This window comes from Canis aureus, chromosome 31, assembly GCF_053574225.1.
Source record: "Canis aureus isolate CA01 chromosome 31, VMU_Caureus_v.1.0, whole genome shotgun sequence".
Lineage (NCBI taxonomy): Eukaryota > Metazoa > Chordata > Mammalia > Carnivora > Canidae > Canis > Canis aureus.
In genome coordinates this window covers 29,017,486-29,034,842 of record NC_135641.1, presented here as the reverse complement: position 1 = coordinate 29,034,842, position 17,357 = coordinate 29,017,486, and the positions used below count along the sequence as shown (strand labels likewise).

Here is a 17,357-nt window from a genome sequence, read left to right as displayed (position 1 = left end):
TTTATTTATTTGACAGAGAGAGAGAGCACAAGTAGGCAGAGCAGCAGGCAGAGGCAGCGGGAGAAGCAGGCTCGGAGCAGAGAGCCTGATGCGGAGCTCAATGCCAGGATTCTGGGTTCATGACCTGAGCAGAAGGCAGATGCTTAACTGACTGAGCTACCCAGTTGCCCCCAGTAATTATTTTCTTATTATGTTTTCAGTGAAATTTATTTCTCTGGGCACCTTGTAATAAGTGGTGTTAACCTGAGAAGATTCTGTGTTTTGTAATCTTTCCCAGTCTCAGTGAACTTTTGTTTTACAACCTTCTTGTTTCTTTGTTTACTTCTGTTCTGGGTTTTTACATTTCTGAATTGAAATGCTTTTTATATCAGCAAATTCTCGTGTAATGATTTTGAATTCATATCGGAGCATTTTGGTACAGTTTACTTGGTGATTATTGTTTTGTTGGGCAATTTTCATTACTTACATATTTTGATTCACACTTTCTGTTTTACTTTTTTGGTATCTTTGTATTGATGAGGCCTGCCAAGATCTGTTCATTTTTAAACATATTAGATTTTCTTCACCCAGCAGTGACAAGTGCTTCTATGAGGGAAGTATGTAAGGGATGTAGGGTCTTACTTTGTTCCTATGTATGCTTCTTTCAGTTATTGCCTTGTGTCACTTCAGTGACTAATAGTTTTATTAACAGGTCATGTCCTTTGGGGACAAGAATTGGGTTATTACAACTAAAGATTCAAGACAATATCATTTTGGTAGAAAAAAACCATGATCTTGGATTTGACCAATGATTTCAGAATATATTTTTCCTGTATATATGATTTCTTCAGTGACTGCCACCTACACTAATTCAAAACTTAGGAAGCTTCAAATTTAGGAGAAAAAAATTTCTTTGAGGTCTGGAACTTTAAACTTTATAAAAAATCTATTCAATTTATTTCTCTGCAGGCTTTATTGTGAGTCTCTGGTGACTTATAAATGTCTCCACTTTATATTCACTTCCTTAGTTTCTGTTCTTTGTGTGGCAGCTACTGGAATGCATTTATTTAAAGCCCCCAGGTCTCATCACAGTAATATAGAAAGTATTTTGCATTTCTGTACAGTGGTTACTTTCATTAGAGACTTTCAGAGTACTTTATAGGCATTGTCAGGTGGAGAATGTCATTAGAAAGGATCCCCAACAATAAGATTCTTTCTCTAGAAGTTCATCGTGCTTTTTATTTATTTATTTATTTTTTGGCCAACAGAAATGGAAGAAGAAACTAAAAGTCTTAGGAAGGCTGAAAGACTCATCTAGTATTTTATCATTTATACTTCTGGGCTTCAGCATTTTGGAAAAATTGTTTGAAAGCATTGAAGATTAACTAAAACTAAATGTCCAGAGTGTGAGGAAGCCCAACTGACACCAAATTATTACTACTTTGTCTATGGAATCTGAGATACTTAGAGATGGGCTCCATTATGGAAAACAGTTTCAACCGTGAGGCTTAACTTCCTATTGTGTCTATGGCTTGCAGTGTTCACAGCGACAGGTATTCTATTCTCATAGCTCCATCCATTGCTTGGATGCTTGCTTCCCTTGATAGAAGTTCTAACGTCACCGAAGCAGAGCCTGTGTTGGCCGGGGTCCCCTAGGGGGCAGCAGAGTAGCACCTGCCATCTACTTGGCAGTTCTGAAGGAGTCCTGGGATTGCTGGGAAGCCCAGCCTGAGAGAAAGACCAGAAGACAGGAGTAGGAAAGTATCAGGATGTCAGAATCCAGGAAACATATGCAGGTATGCTCTGGAGGGAGAACTGTAATTGAGATAGAAATGAGAGCTGGGTTTGTGGCGAGGAAATAAATAGAGAAAGGAGTGTTTAATTTTTTATCTAGGGTTGCCTGAGTACCTGATCTGAGACAGGCCCTTGAGGTATGTATTAAGGACTTTTCTAGTAAATGTGGTATTGCAACATATAAATAAGTAATTAAGTATGATGTGTTAGGCGCCTCGAAGAAATGCACAAAGTGCTGCAGGAATTCAAGGACAGTGACTATGGGGTAGGGAGGTGGTGGTGAGGAGGGCTACATTTGCAGGGACATGGATACCAGGCCTTGGAGAAAAAATGAGTAGTAAGAGAAAGAATGGGGAGAGCAGAAAGGGCATAATGCACATGTGGGCAATGGGGAGCTGTTTGGTTGGACTGTAATATGATGTCCACGTGAGGAAGTAGGGAAGATGAGGCAGTTAACTTTGCCCTCTGTGCACCTCTTCTCTAAAGCATACTATACTCTAGAGAGAGGAACCATGAATCCCCTTTGTCAATATTACTGGTTTTCATAGCTCTTTAGGGTTCTTAAGAGAATGAAGACTAACTTGGTTTGGAGAAAATTGGGAGATTTTATTAACTGGTTGAAGCCAGAAAGCCCCAAGGGAAACAAGCAATAAGAGCCCTCCCTCACTTTGCTACAACATTACAAGGTAAGGGCATGGGGAGAGGGGCAGGAGGGGCTTCCCCAGGGGAGATAAAATACATCAACTGTACAACCTTTGTTCCCTGTTGCCCTTGCAGCTCTAGGCATCTTGAAATTCTAGGACTTAATTATTAACGTGTCTGGGATTTTTAGATCTCTTGATGCTTGGGTCCTTCCCCCTCACTTAATGTCAATATATCAGGCAAATATTTTTTTTAAGATTTTATTTATTTATTTATTTATTATTTATTTATTTTTAAGATTTTATTTATTTATTCATGATAGACATAGAGGGAGAAAGAGGCAGAGACACAGGCAGAGGGAGAAGCAGGCTCCATGCAGGAAGCCTGATGTGGGACTTGATCCCGGGACTCCGGGATCGCGCCCTGGGCCAAAGGCAGGCGCTAAACCGCTGAGCCACCCAGGGATCCCCTATATCAGGCAAATATTGAGAAAAACATAGATCTTACAATTCAGCTAGTGGAGAGGTGACACACATTTTATGAAAAAGTGAGTGCCTATCATCACTGGTTAGCTTGTTTGGTATTTGATGTGATGTGAGATAGGGGTAGTAAATGGCTTTATTCTAGAGTTAAGATTCTAGACTCCCAGGGCTTAAGTGAAAGATTGCTAAACCTCTCCTCGATTTCCTTATGCAACAGTAGTTAGACTAACATTAGTGTCTGGCAAAGAACAAGCAAATGATCAACAGTTGTCAAATAAATAGATGAATGAACTCATCCATCAGTAAGTTGGACTGTATGAAAACAAAGACATTTGTCAGAGTTCCTAACCCTGAATTTGTGCTCTCTAGCTCTTGACTTAAAAAAATTGAGAACGTTGATAGTGGTAAAAGAAAGGCATAGAGACATGCTAATGGTTCTCTGGAGCAGAGCTTCCCAACCAGGGTACTGTGCACAATTTAATGCAGGTTCAGCTTACAACTGACCAGGTTCTGCTGCAAGGGAGGCTCCTAAGCCAGTTGCTCAGGACATAAGCAGTATCATCTGAGGCTCCTTGGAGGTCAGCATGATTCGAGAGGAATTTGAAGATATGCCCCATGGTGCCTGTAAACTCAAAGAGTGAAAGCCAGCATTCTCAGCTCTGACAAGAAGTCTAGAGTGTCCACCTCGAGGAGGTGCTTCTCCACCTAGATTTCTATCTCAGGTACCAACTTTCTGGAGTCGGAGCTAGCTCCAGCATGACTGTCCTAACCATGCAGATACTGACTGTGAGTTAAAGTCTTATCCTTGTTTTGAAATACTTGATACGGGGCTGTCGGGGTGGCTCAGTTGATTTAGCTTCTGTCTTCAGCTCAGGTCCTGATCTCAGGGTCCTGGGATCGAGCCCTTCATTGGGGAGACTGCTTCTCCCTCTTCCACTGCTGTTCTCCCTGCTTGTGCTCTCTCTCTCAAACAAACAAGTAAACTCTTTAAAAAAATAAAAGAAATACTTGATACGGAAAAAATGTTATTGCATTTAAACCTCACAAATCACAAGGAAATTCACTATTTGTTAATGCAAGTTAAGGAAAATTCATCAGATTCTTTAAATGTAATTTCAACTGTTTAAAATATTTAGGTGGTTATTTAAAACACCAGTGTCTTTCAGCTTTTTATCTTCTGCTTCTGTGAATGGTTTCTCATCAATGATGATTACCAAGAATTTGAAGAGCTCATCATTAGGAAGTCTTGTCAGGAATCAGCTGATGGCCATTTCAAGCATAAAGCCTGAATTCAAAATTTGATGTTCATTGACAGAATTTCAACCTTCTCCTCAAATTTCTGAAAAGATTATATAAATTTATCAAATATAATATTTAATGTTTTCCTAATTATTATTTTATTTATCTTATATATTAAAAAGAAAATCTAACAATTTTTTTTTTACCAAACCTTCTAGAGAATCTCTCAAATAATTTCCAGTGTTCTGTAAGGTGCCATATAAATATTATCACTTGCCATGAGCATCAAGATGTACACAGCCCCCTACCCCCTGCCCTCCCCCCCCCAAACACACACACAATAGGAAGAAAACATGCTCTGAGTTTCTGAGACTTTGAGACACTCATTTTGACTCTTTTTTTTTTTATGGCCTCCTTGAGAACTGCCTTTAGGTCTTATAATTTAAGTTTTTATACTTGGCTTGTGTTGAAGATCAGGAAATTGCTTCATTGTCAGTATTTAAGATATTGTTTATTAGATTATCCAGATTTCCTGGTATGATTTGATATGAATTTATCATCCAATAAGAGTTAAGCAACCAGTTGGACTTCCTTTTTGCATTGGCTTCCATACCAGTTATCCTCAATTGTAGTAATAATTATTGTTGAGACACAGTAGGACTACTGAAGTTAGTGTTAAAATAGGCTAAATGATGAAGACAAACAAGAGTTATAATCCCCCTTCATTGTAAAGAGCTTGATGTTATCTGAAGATAAAAAGCTTAATCACCCAGATTTATCTGCATACGGGTTTTCCTTTTCTTTTCTGTTTCTTTCCCAACATTTAAAATAATATCTTTGCTGAGACCGACACATCATTCTTGCCTGATACAATTCTTGATGGAAATACAGGACCACTCCTTTGCCCTTCGTGAATATAAGTCAGCTAACTTCAGATCTGTACAAACCCAGCCACTGTTTATGAACTCAGAGGGCTGACAGGATCTGAAATATGGAATCTTACTTATTGTCACTTTCTGTGGAAGGACATGAGATCAAGGCCTGAGAAGTAAGGATAGTAAAATTCTTGTCTCTTGCTGCACCTAGGAAAGAATTTTTAAATGATTTTTATAAATGTGGGCCAAACTGCATATCTGAGACACGCTAAGGGTATCATGCTGTCACATTGTTTTTTCCATATGTCCCAAATCTTATCACCATCTCAACCTGTTGTTGAAATTGAGTAACCTAATGGGGTAACTGGGTGACGGGCATTAAGGAGGGCATGTGATGTGATGAGCACTGGTGTTATACTGTATGTTGGCAAATTGAATTTAAATAAATACAAAAAAAGAAATCGAGTAGGCTAATGTGTGCTTCCCTCCCCCTCTGTCTTTCTCCCCGTCTTTCTTTCTCTCTCCCGTCCTCCCTCCCTCTCTCTTTCTCTCCTTCTCCTCCCCCCTTTTTCTTTCTTGGTGTCCCTCATGGTAGGACTGTAACAATGTTTTCCAAATAGCCTGTGACACAGCTTTGTCTTTTTTAGGTTATTCTCAGAACCACTGGCTCCTGTCTTTTCCCTTCTTCTAAATTGTGTCTAATGTATCTGTCCTTTATCTACATGTGTTATGTGTTAAAAGAGGGATAGAGGGGCACCTGGTGGCTTAGTCAGTTTAAGCCTCTAACTCTTGATTTCAACTCAGGTCTTGATCTCAGGGTCATTATGAGTTTGAGCCCCATGTTGGGCTCCATGCTGAGCATTGAGCCTACTTAAAAAATTTTTTAAAAAGAGGAATAGAAATTGGCAGGGGCTCATATATAGGTCTATTTCCTAGGATTATACTTATTTTAGATGGATGCATCATTGTTTCCTTCTGTTACTCTAAATAACTAGGAATAAACTGCATGATATCTTATCTTTCACGTGTGTCTGAGTTTTTCCATCAGATTATCCTTTGAGGACAGTGCTTGTATCTTCAAAAAATCTAGCAACCAATGATTTTAGCATATTCTGATGAAAACAATAGGTGCTTATCCCACTCAGCTCCATTTTGTCTAATGCATCAGGACTTTAAAAGAAGTCTGGAAGGTTAGGAGTCAGAGGACTGGAAATCAAGGGAGCCCTGGATTCTCAAGTCTAACGTTGGTGCTAATTTTCTGATATATTGGGAAGACTTGCTTCCATTTTGCAGTAGTGTTTTCCCTATTTGTAAGATTGAGGGATTTGGGCTAGATGGTCTCTAAACTTTCTGTAATTCTATAGTTCTGGTGAAATTCTATATTTCTGCAGGAATAAATTGTTTTAAATCTTAAAATATCTTGGAATTATCCCTGATTAAAAAGAAAATTGAAGGCTGAGTCTACAAGTTTTTTTTTTAAAGCAGGAAACTTAAGGATCTGATAAATTGTTGACACAAGTGCTTATGAGAATAGAAGATGGAGCAGTTATGTTTAAATAGAGAAGGGGGATGCCTGGGTGGGTTAGTGGTTGAGCGTCTGCCTTCAGCTCAGGTCATGATCCTGGGGTCCTGGGATCAAGTCCTGCATCAGGCTCCCCACGAGGAGCCTGCTTCTCCCTCTGCCTATGTCTCTGCCTCTTTCTCTGTGTCTATCATGAATAAATAAAGTCTTTTAAAAAATAAAGTAAATAAATAGAGGAGAAGGTTGGTAAATGTTTATATATCATTTACCACACCATTTAAATAAATCTGTATTTACCTGTGTCCTGTCATTTAAAAAAAATGGAGTCTGTATCTCATTTACTAAGAGGGAGAGATAAAGTCTCCTACAATATTAATATATTTTTTATTAATTAATTAATTTATTTATTTATTTATAATATTTTATTTATTTATTCAGGAGAGACAGAGAGAGAGAGGCAGAGACACAGGCAGAGGGAGAAGCAGGCTCCATGCAGGGACCCCGATGTGGGACTGGATCCCGGGTCTCCAGGACCACGCCCTGGGCCGAAGGCAGGCGCCAAACCGCTGAGCCATCCAGGGATCCTCCAATATATTTCATTTTAAAGGTTCCAAAGCCAGTTGAGAATCTATTTATTATAATTAAATGCATTTGAGAAAAGTATTGTTGCAGAAAACTATTTTAAATCAAGCTGTTTATAATGCATCCTCAAAAACTGTGATAACCTGGTAATTTCAAAAATTAATTTGACCAATTTTCCTTAGTTAACTCAGCCAGTACCAAAACTGTATATATTTTCTTAGAATGAAAGTATATTTTAGGTGTTTTACCTAGTAAATAGTCATTTTAAAAGTAAGATAAACATTAATCTAACAGATTAACTTAAAATGTGAGGTTGGATATTAATTTGTTACATTGTTACTAAGAATTCTAATCTCAATCTATTGTTGAAAATTGAACAACTTAATCCTCTTTTTTTTTAATATAGGAAAAGTCTCACATTTGATGACGTATGATGTCAATCATCTTTTTGTGTGCTTATTTGCCACCTGTACATCTTCTCTGGTGCAGTGTCTGTTAAGGTCTTTGGCCCATTTTTAAATTGGTTTCTTTGTTTTCTTTTTGTTGAGTTTTAAGAGTTCTTTGTATATTTTGAATAACAGTCTTATCAGATGTGTCCTTTGCAAATATTTGTTCCCAGTGTGTGACTTGTCTTCTTATTCTCTTGACAGTATCTTTCACAGAGCAGAAATTTTTCATTTGAATGAAGTCTAGCTTCTCAATTCTTTCTGATATGGATTGTGCTATTGCTGTCATACATAAAAATGTGCCGAAGCCAAGGCCATCTAATTTTTTTGTATGCTATCTTCTGGGGTTTTTGATTTTGCTTTAAAATACAGATATGTGGGCAGCCCCAGTGGTGCAGCGGTTTAACGCCGCCTGCAGCCTGGGTGGTGATCCTGGAGACCTGGGATCAAGTCCCACTCAGGCTCCCTGCATGGAGCCTGCTTCTCCCTCTGCCTATGTCTCTGCCTCTCTCTCTCTCTCTCTGTGACTATCATTAAAAAAAAAAAAATAGTTTCACATCCAGAATGTCTTTAATTAATTTATTGCATTTCCAGAAAAGTGAAACTAATTTCTTGTTTGGCTTATTATAATTCAAAACAACTGGTAAATATTCATGATATGAACTTTCTTCCCTATCACTCAACTCCCAAGAGAGCAATACTGCTGTGACTCATGACACAAGGGAAATAGTGTTAGTATTCTCATCTCCTCTTTACACTACCCCAGCTGCTAGTTGGTAAATACTCCAACCTATAAACTCAGGAATAAGTTTAAGTTTTACTGGAAAGTGGGCAGCCCCGGTGACCCAGCCATTTAGCGCAGCCTTCGGCCCAGGGTGTGATCCTGAGACCCCAGATTGAGTCCCAGGTCGGGCTCCCTGCATGGAGCCTGCTTCTCCCTCTGCCTCTCTCTCTCTGTCTCTCATGAATAAATAAAATCTTAAAAAAAAAAAAAAGTTTTACTGGAAAGTATGGATGCCCTGGTACCAGCATGGTACCAGTAAGAGCACATGCCCTCCTGTTGTTATGGGCTACTTGCCCCCAACTGAGTGGGGGGAAAGAAGTTGGAGAAAGTAAGCTTAGGTAAACTGTGAGGGAATGTATGAATTATATAGTTATCACATATGTAGTCATCATATTTAAAAGAATAAAGACAAATATTTGCCACTTCACTTGAAACTGAAGGTGTCAAAGATGAATTTATATGAAACAAATTTTATTTTTCCACCATTGTCAATTGTTACAAATTAAAAATATATTGCCATGTAAAACAGAGCTTCCAATACCCTGAATTAATATTTTTTGTTTAGAACAGGTTAAATTGGCTGCAATCTCCATAGCATATTGGCATATAAAATATGAGTGGAAAGGTGTTTGCAGTTGAGCTCCCAGTAGGACCAATAATTTCCCATTCCAGCATTATCCTAAGCTCATTGTTATCTTTAAATTATTCTAGACACCCTAGAAAATAATCTTCCCCTTGATTTCAAGAACCAACCTCTACTCAGGGAATCCAGAACTTTATTAGTGGAGTAGAAACCTAGAGATAGTCTGCTGAGGATGTCTTTTCTGTAAGTGCCCTTTTTCACATCAACTCATCTATTAAGAGAATAATTATATTGATGCCTCATAGCTGACCATTGAGCCCAACTGTTTGGTTCACAAGTGAGCATACAAAATATGAGCCAGATCAGAGTCACTTCTCTCTAAGATTTTTGATCTTTGGTTTAAGAATAGGGTCATGGTCTCTCTGTGGGCTGAAAAGTTTCATGTAGAATGTCATTGGTGTCATCTCTGTTTTCCAAAGTATAGAGAAAGGTAGTCTACTGTAAGAGAAGGAGGTCATTTCTAGAGGGAATCAGTAAAGAGAGGTGGAGGATATCCTAAAGACCCTCAAGGCCCTGGTAACAGTCCAGCTATTCCTGAAGCCAATCATGGCTTTGCTATTCAATTATTTTCTAAGATACTTGGGTATTCTTCCAATATATTCTCATTTTGATTAAGTCTGCTGGGATTTTGTCACTTATACAAACAAAAAATCTAATGCAGCTTCCTTTTATTACCTTGTGTCTGATTATCAACAGTGTCTAATGGAACTAGATGAAATGCTGTGTTACTAGAAAGTGATATCATGTAATATCCGTGGTCGCTGCAGAATGGGCTTGAGACTGAATTTGAAGACTGTGGAAACTAGTCTACCAATAGCTCCCTACTTCATAATTTTGAATATTGAGTTAAGTAGGAATAGGGCTTATCCACTGTCCAATATTCATATCATACTGAAGTGTAAGAAGAAATACAGATATGGATGTGAATCTTTGCGTGACATAGTTCCATTATCTTTTTAGGAGTGAGAAAAATTAAGAAAAGTTACATTAGAGGTGAGAGCTTTCTTAGAGATCGCCTAATCCACTCTTTTCATTGCATTCACATGGATAAACTGAGGCAAGAATGGGGCATTGGTTTGTAGTAATAAGCAATGTGACTATGGTTTCTTGATTTCTAGGTCAGAGTTTCCAATGAAATTCTCTGTGAAAAGAAGGATATTGATTTGATGTGTGATCTTTCTGGGTCTCAGTTTTTCCTCTAAAGGCTGAAGGGGTTATATCAGATAATCACTAAGATTCACTTTGGCTCCAAAAGTCTATGATTCAATGATTTTATTCTGCATGAAATCATTATGCAATGTTTATATAATGTCAGAAGAGTTTGATTTTGTTTGAAAATCTGGATTGAAATTCTACTTATATAAAAGAGAAAGAAAAGATTGTGAGAAGAGGAAAAGAGCTAGGCCAGAAGGACAAAAAACCCAGAAGTGACACAAATTAAGATAAAAATTTAACTGATTTATTTGGTGGTAATTTACAAGTTGCATCTTTATAGGTTTCTTAGGAGTTATCTCGCTGCTTACATCTGGCTTACAAACAGGTTTTGCTATTTAGCTTATGCATTTAGCCTAAGCAGAATGTTTTTCAATTAAAAATACATCAGGATCAGGTTCAGGAAATAATTCAATGAAGAACACTTAACAGCTTCAGCTTGAGGATGAAATGTGTTATATTTTAAAGGGCTTAGCTATAATGATAGTATTGAATTAGTCATATCTTAGAGCAAGTTATAGGGAGACAATTAACAATAATGTGTTTCTGAGTAATGTAGACATTTCCATGACATTTTTAGAAAGATAAGTTCAACCACACTCATTTTATTGAGGACTTGGGTTCAAATCTAAGTTCTAGTACTTATCTGTGTGTCCTTGGGTGAATTACCCAATTTTTCTGAGACTCAACTTCCTTCTTTGTAACATGGAGATACTATTTGTACTTTATTCAAAGGATTGTTGCTTGTATTCAATGAGAGAGTGTGTGTACAGGACTTAGCATGGTGGTTGGTGTGTAGTAATGATGCAATTTTGGATATAGTTGAGGTTTGGCTGGGGTCTGGAGCTGATGGCCGAGAAAGACTTTTGAGACATCAAAAATGGTGGTTTTATGAAAGCACAGGGTGAGGATCCGTGGGCAGAAAGAGGCTGACCCTGCTGCCCCTGCTGCCCTGGGATTATTGGAAGTAAATGATTATATACTTTAGGATTGGAGGAAGTAAAGATAAGGAAAGTTCCAGAAGGATCTTCATATGCTAAAGAAGACACAGGATACCAGAGACCTTGCTATTGTCAAACCAATGTAGTTTTTCTTTCTAGCAAGGCATTAATATTAAGACAAGTGGGGAGCTTCCTGGAGGAACATTATATTCCGTCAAGTATTTATCAATGGACTGCAGGTTATACGGACATTTCATTTTATCCACATTTGCTTCTGCTTTTGTTTCCCACATCAGGAGTGTTCAATAGAGTAGACTCTATTGATATATGATATTTAAACTGGTAGATAACCTTGATAAAAGGGAAAATCTTCCAGCAAAGTGGATACCAGGTTTCTGTTTGTATTCTCATAAATAAATAACCTTATTAAATCAAGCACATGAGTCTTTAACAATGAATGGGAAGCATTCAATCCAAACATATAGCTTAGATCATTGAAAATAGCACTTAATATTTATAGACCTGTTTGCGGTTTGCAATATTTTTATATGTAAATAAAAGTGTATATGTGTGTGTATAGTTTTAAATTTTGCCTGTCCGCTAAATAACCGTATTATTATTTCCACTCTTTAGAGGAAGACATTGATTTAGAGATTTGATGTTTACAAAGCTAGTTGGTGTTGGTACTGGCACTTGAAATCAGACCATCTGACTACGTATGGCTCAGTGCTCTATTTAATGAGTGTTTGTTAGGAACAAAGCCCCATAATGGGCACCAAGAGAGATATATATGGTGAGCACCCATTGTTTTGCTCACCTAGCACTTCTTCCTCCAGCAATTCTTCATTTTCTTTTAAAGATTTATTTATTTATTTATTTATTTATTTATTTATTTATTTATTTATGAGAGAGAGAGAGAGAGAGAGAACGTGCACACATGAGCATGGGGGCTGAGGTGGGGGCAGAGGGAGATGGAGAGAGAATCTCAAGTAGACTCCTTGCTGAGTGTGAAACCTAAGTCAGAGTTCCATCTCATGAGTCTGAGATCATGAGCCTGAGATGATTTGACCCTGAGCCAAAATCAAGGGTCAGACGGTTAACTGATTGAGTCACCCACATGTCCCTCCAGCTCTCCTTTATAGGAATCTCCCAGAGTTTTCTGATAACTGCCACAACCGACCAACCTCTAACCCTTAAGTGACTGAGAGAGCTTCCATCACCTTACTTCAGCCCTGGGAACTAGCAAAAGGAATCACCTGATAATAAAACAGGAGATTCAGAAATACTTTGATAGACTGTGCCATCATTCATGAAAGAGAGAGAGAGAGAGAGAGAGAATATTTGTGTGTATGTTTATTTTGGGAAGAGTGAACACCTGATGCCTCCCAAGCCAATTTCAATCTTCTCCCTGAGAATTTGAACTTACAGAAGAGAAAGCTATCTAGGTATTAAAACGTGTAGCACTTGGGAAATGATAGCAGTCACATTCTGCCATGGGGAGAGAAAAAAGCCTGTCTGAGGTGAGACAGAAAAACCATGTAGTTATTTAGAAGCCAGCCAAATGTGAGACAGAGAGAGTCCTAGAGGTGACTTTCTGGTTATTCTCAAGCCCAACTGCATTCTTCCTGGGTGTTTTGTCACCCATTCCAGTATCCTTCCAATAAATCTCCACTTTAAGTTAAACTAGTGAGAATTTTATTTTTGTTACATGCAGCAAAGATTTAGAATTCATACCAGCATCAGAACTGAAGCCATGAGGCCTCTGCTTCTGTGAGTAAGAAATCAACGTTAGTATTTCCCAAATGGCCAAGATTGGGCTAGGTACCCAAGAAGCAGATTCCAGGGCACCATTCCTGCAGGTATCTGGTTCAGGATGTCTGCAATTTGGCCTAAAAATCCATCTGTTTAATGAGATGTTCAATTGATTCTGGTTCACAGCCAGAATTGGAAATGTCTGGGAGAAATACTTTTATACATGTTTTGCAGACATGGCAATATAACTTAGAGCTGGTGTAGGTGATGTCAGTTATGAAATGTCAGTCATATTGCAGTTTGAGTACTGATTAGATGGTAAAGTTAAACATTTCCCCTTATGGGGTTACTATCCCGTTGATGCGCTAGGACGAAGAGAAGGTAGTGCAGTCAGACTTGGGTTTTTAAAGGGTTTGGTAGAAGAATGGGAAAGAACTGAAGACCAGAGCACAGATGTTATGTAGGAATGGAATAAGAAGTGGAGGGTGGGCAGAGGAAGTGGAGTCACTCCTCTGTCTGATTCCCAAGGACAATCACAGCATCAGGCATCTCTAGCCAAAAGCATGGGGAAAAGCAAAAGCAGAAACAAAAGCTCTTTTGATGAAAGAATTCATTTCCACGTCTCTGTTTCTCTTTCCTTGACCTGGCCTATGCTGGCAACATAGCTCACAGATGTCGAGGATATTGCCCTGATCTTTGCCTCTGGATCTCATGGGCTAATGCCAGATGGGCATCTTGGGAAGGATTACTTCCTACCCCCAAACTGACCCTGCCATAATTTACATTTTACCTCAGCATCTTTCAGAAGTGCAGGTCATCAGCAATTCATAGAGAAGTTCTAACCACAATCAAGCTGAAAGGACACTTGTGAGAAGCTTTTCCATCCGAGAAACACGAACAGTTCCATCGATCTTACTAACACCCTAGAGGTAAGTGTGAGAACAATAAAAATGGTCTTGGGGGTGGAGTGGGGCTGAGGGATGGCTTAATGATTCTTGAGTTGTTTCCTGGCTTTGCCAAAAAGCATTGCTGGGAAATAGAAACTGGGTGTGGTTAAAATCTCCCTATCTTAGACTGTCATAGCTGGAAGAAAATGTAGAGATTACCTAGTACCTAACTCTATGAGCCCCGAGAAAGGAAGGGACCTATCTAGGTTCATGCATCTAGTTGGTGGCAGAGTCATGTCTAGAATTTGGGTCTCTCAACACTGAGCTTAGTGGGCAATAAATGCTCTACAACTAGAAGGGTATCACACTGGGTACCCCCAAACAAAATTACTTTAAGTAAAACTCATGACTGTGCATAAGGCATGAGAAGGCAGCCAGTAGGAGCAGCGGAAGTGTAACAACAATTGTCTTAGTCAGCCCAGGCTGCCATCAGAGTACCCGAGATGGAGTGGCTGAGAAACTTATCCCTCATAGTTCTGGAGGCTAGAAGTCCAAGATCAAGGTGGTAGTCAATCCAGTTCCTGGTGAGAGTTTTCTTCCTGGCTTGCAGGCAGACAGCTGCCTTCTTTCCGTGTCTTCACATGGTGGAGAGAGAGAAAGCCAGAAGGGAGTTGGGGAGGGAGAGGAAAGCACTCTGTATCCCTTCTTATATTGCTTCTTATAAGGACACTAATCCCATTGGATTTGGACCCCACCCTTCTAAGCCCATCTAACCTTAATTACCTCTTTTAGAGACTTTATCTCCAAGTGCCGTCTCACTGGGGGCTAGAGCTTTAACATATGAGTTTTGGAGGGACACAATTCAGTCCATAGCAACAATCATCCTCAGACGAGCCCTCATCCTTTGCCTTTCTGCAAGTCCCCATGGTCACACTGATGAACCAATGGACGCAGGTACTTGTTCTTTTCACTGCCAGTAACGAAGATGCTGCTTTTGAAAGGAAAATGGAAGCAAAAATATCTCTCAGCATGGCACCTTATCTCTCTTTTATTTTCTGTGGCTTTTCCTTGTGAAGACAGAGAAAATCTATAGGAAAAATCAACTAACATTGATGAATCTCTTAGAGAGATAAAGGAAAACATCAATATTAGTTGAGCTGAGTAGTTGTACAAACTGAGAAGTGGTACAGATCCACAAACCTGTATTTGCAATTCTGAAATCAAAAAAGCTCTGAAATCTCATTGTTCCTCTATACATGTGCAGCAAACTCACTCGGTGAGAAAACAACTCGCCCCGATGTGAGGCTGTCTATAGCCTCTACTTATCCCACTTACTGAGAATATTCATATGTTTTGCTGAAAAACTACTAAAGCATTTTATTATGGGATCCTGCCCCAAATCCTGCTGGAGGATTTGTAATATATTACAAAAGGTACTGAACCACTCATTTTCTAAAATCTAATAAGTGTGAATTCTTGAAACATAGATATTATTCCAAAGATTTTAGGCGAGGAAATTAAAGTCTGGACTAAAGTGAATATTTTGTCCCAAGGACTGAAATTAGGTATGGGATGGCAGGGGAAAAGTAAGCGAGCTTAAGCAGAAGTGGTTTTTCACCCAACGTTGCCAGGAAATGAGCCAATGCTGAAGCCCTCAGAACAGGTGTGGGTGAGAAAGAGAGTCAGTTGTGCGGAACTGCCACTCCTACCTCTGCCTGACTCCAATTCCTGCAAGTAGGGTCATGGAATTCTTCAAATGGAGTTTTTAGGTCAAAATATCTGGATGTGTATTGCATAGGCTTCTGAGGAGGAGAGCCGTGGTGATTTGAAACGGCAATAGAATGCAGTCGTTTCAGGAATTTGGCAATGCTGTCTCATCTAGCAGGTTGACCTCCAGGGAAAGGCCGACTTTCTGCTGTTTCCTTCTTATTCATCTCTTTTTGTTGGAACTTGGCCCAATCACTTGATCTATGTGCCTCCTTTTTCTTTTTCTTTTCCTTTTTTTTTTTCATTTAAGTGTGGATGATGTGAATAGCTTCCCTTACCATGTTCTGGGGCAATATATAAAACATCATTAAAAAGAGACTTTAAGTGCCACACAGGCCCTGTTTGGATGGTTACTTGATAGCACAGCTCTTGGGGCTGAGAGTTGGGAGTCATGACTTTAGTTTCATCTTTCATATTAATTTCCAGTGTGACCTTGAGCATGTCACTTCTCCTCTCTAGACTTATTTCCTCATTTAGAAAACAAGAGGCTTGAAACTGATGATCTCCGAGATCTCTTTTATGGCTAACCTGGAACCTGCAAATAACAAGGTGAATAATGATAATTACAATGCAGTCTCAGTTTATTTGACAATTATTGTTTGTAGACAACTTTCAGGTCCATTAAGTCATTGGAAGCTTACAAAAAACATGTTAGGATGTGCTGGGCAACTTGGTATCATTATTTTCTTCTGAGGAAGTTCAGAGAGAGGGATTACTTGACCAAGGTCATAGAGCTAACTGGTGTTTAATAAAGAGAGGGCCAGACGTGCTGGCAGCCTGGCCTGTGGTCTTTCCCCTCTGCCTCATAACTTCACTAGTTTCAGAGATACCTTGCTCAAGGGTATCAGGAAAATGCATGCACACTGTGTGTTCACAAAGGAAAAGAACATATGATTTAGCTGTAGGCAGGAAAATTACTTGTACTTTGTTTTGAACCTCAACAGTTGTTGGCATTTAAGGGCTGGGTGGTTACAGGAGATGGGGCGGTGCCAAAGAAATGCTCACCCTGGGCCCTCTGGGGGAAACAGATGGAGGTGAGGAAACTGCTAGGAAGAGGTGCCATGGGCGAGTGTGACAGTAGGTGCATTCCCAGAGAAAGCACGGTTCCGACCTGCCTTGTGTCCAAAATTTTTGTACAGCCTAGTGTGGGCTTGGGTCAAATAGCATTTTCTCTACTTGACACTATTGCATTTGGAAAGAAAATAACCAGAAAATGTTTCAGCTTTTGTTAGCCAAGACATAGGTTTTTAGTTGTTTTTAGTTGTTTGCCGTGAAGATTTTGGCAGATACTGTGTCAGAAATGTAGAACGGAGAAGGATGAAAGGAGGAGAATCAAACCTGTCTGTGTCTTTGGTTCCTCATCTGTAAATGCACCTGGCATTCAAGGCCTTCTGCTATCTGGCTCTGATCTTCTTCTTCTTTTTTTTTTAAAGATTTATTTATTTATTTATTCATGAGACACACACACACACACACACACACACACACAGAGGCAGAGACATAGGCAGAGGGAGAAGCAGGTTCCATGCAAGGAGCCTGATGTGGGACTCGATCCCCGGTCTCCGGGATCACACCCTGGGCTGCAGGCGGCGCTAAACCGTTGTGCCTCTGATCTTCTATAGCACCACTCCTCCATATGCTCTACTCCAGAAAACCCAACTTTTCTCTCTTGCCCATGAGGCAGGCCAGCTCTGTTTTTGCTCCTTTCAGCCCCTCTCTCTAGGATTTGTTCTCCTAATATTCTAACTTCCTTGTTCCTAAGGCCGGCACAAATGCCATGATGGCTTTCCCTGAACTCCTCAACTGGAAG

The 17,357-nt window shown here is 39.4% G+C and overlaps 1 long non-coding RNA gene across 1 annotated transcript; it reads left to right on the top strand.

Annotated features, from left to right (window-relative positions):
• Nucleotides 1–1,636: 1,636 nt before the first annotated feature.
• On the top strand, nucleotides 1,637–16,097 carry LOC144302602 (uncharacterized). Its single transcript, XR_013369540.1, has 5 exons — nucleotides 1,637–1,775; nucleotides 2,330–2,459; nucleotides 13,689–13,822; nucleotides 14,573–14,734; nucleotides 16,007–16,097. It is a non-coding gene; the product is annotated as an uncharacterized LOC144302602 (long non-coding RNA).
• The last annotated feature ends 1,260 nt before the right edge of the window (nucleotides 16,098–17,357 follow it).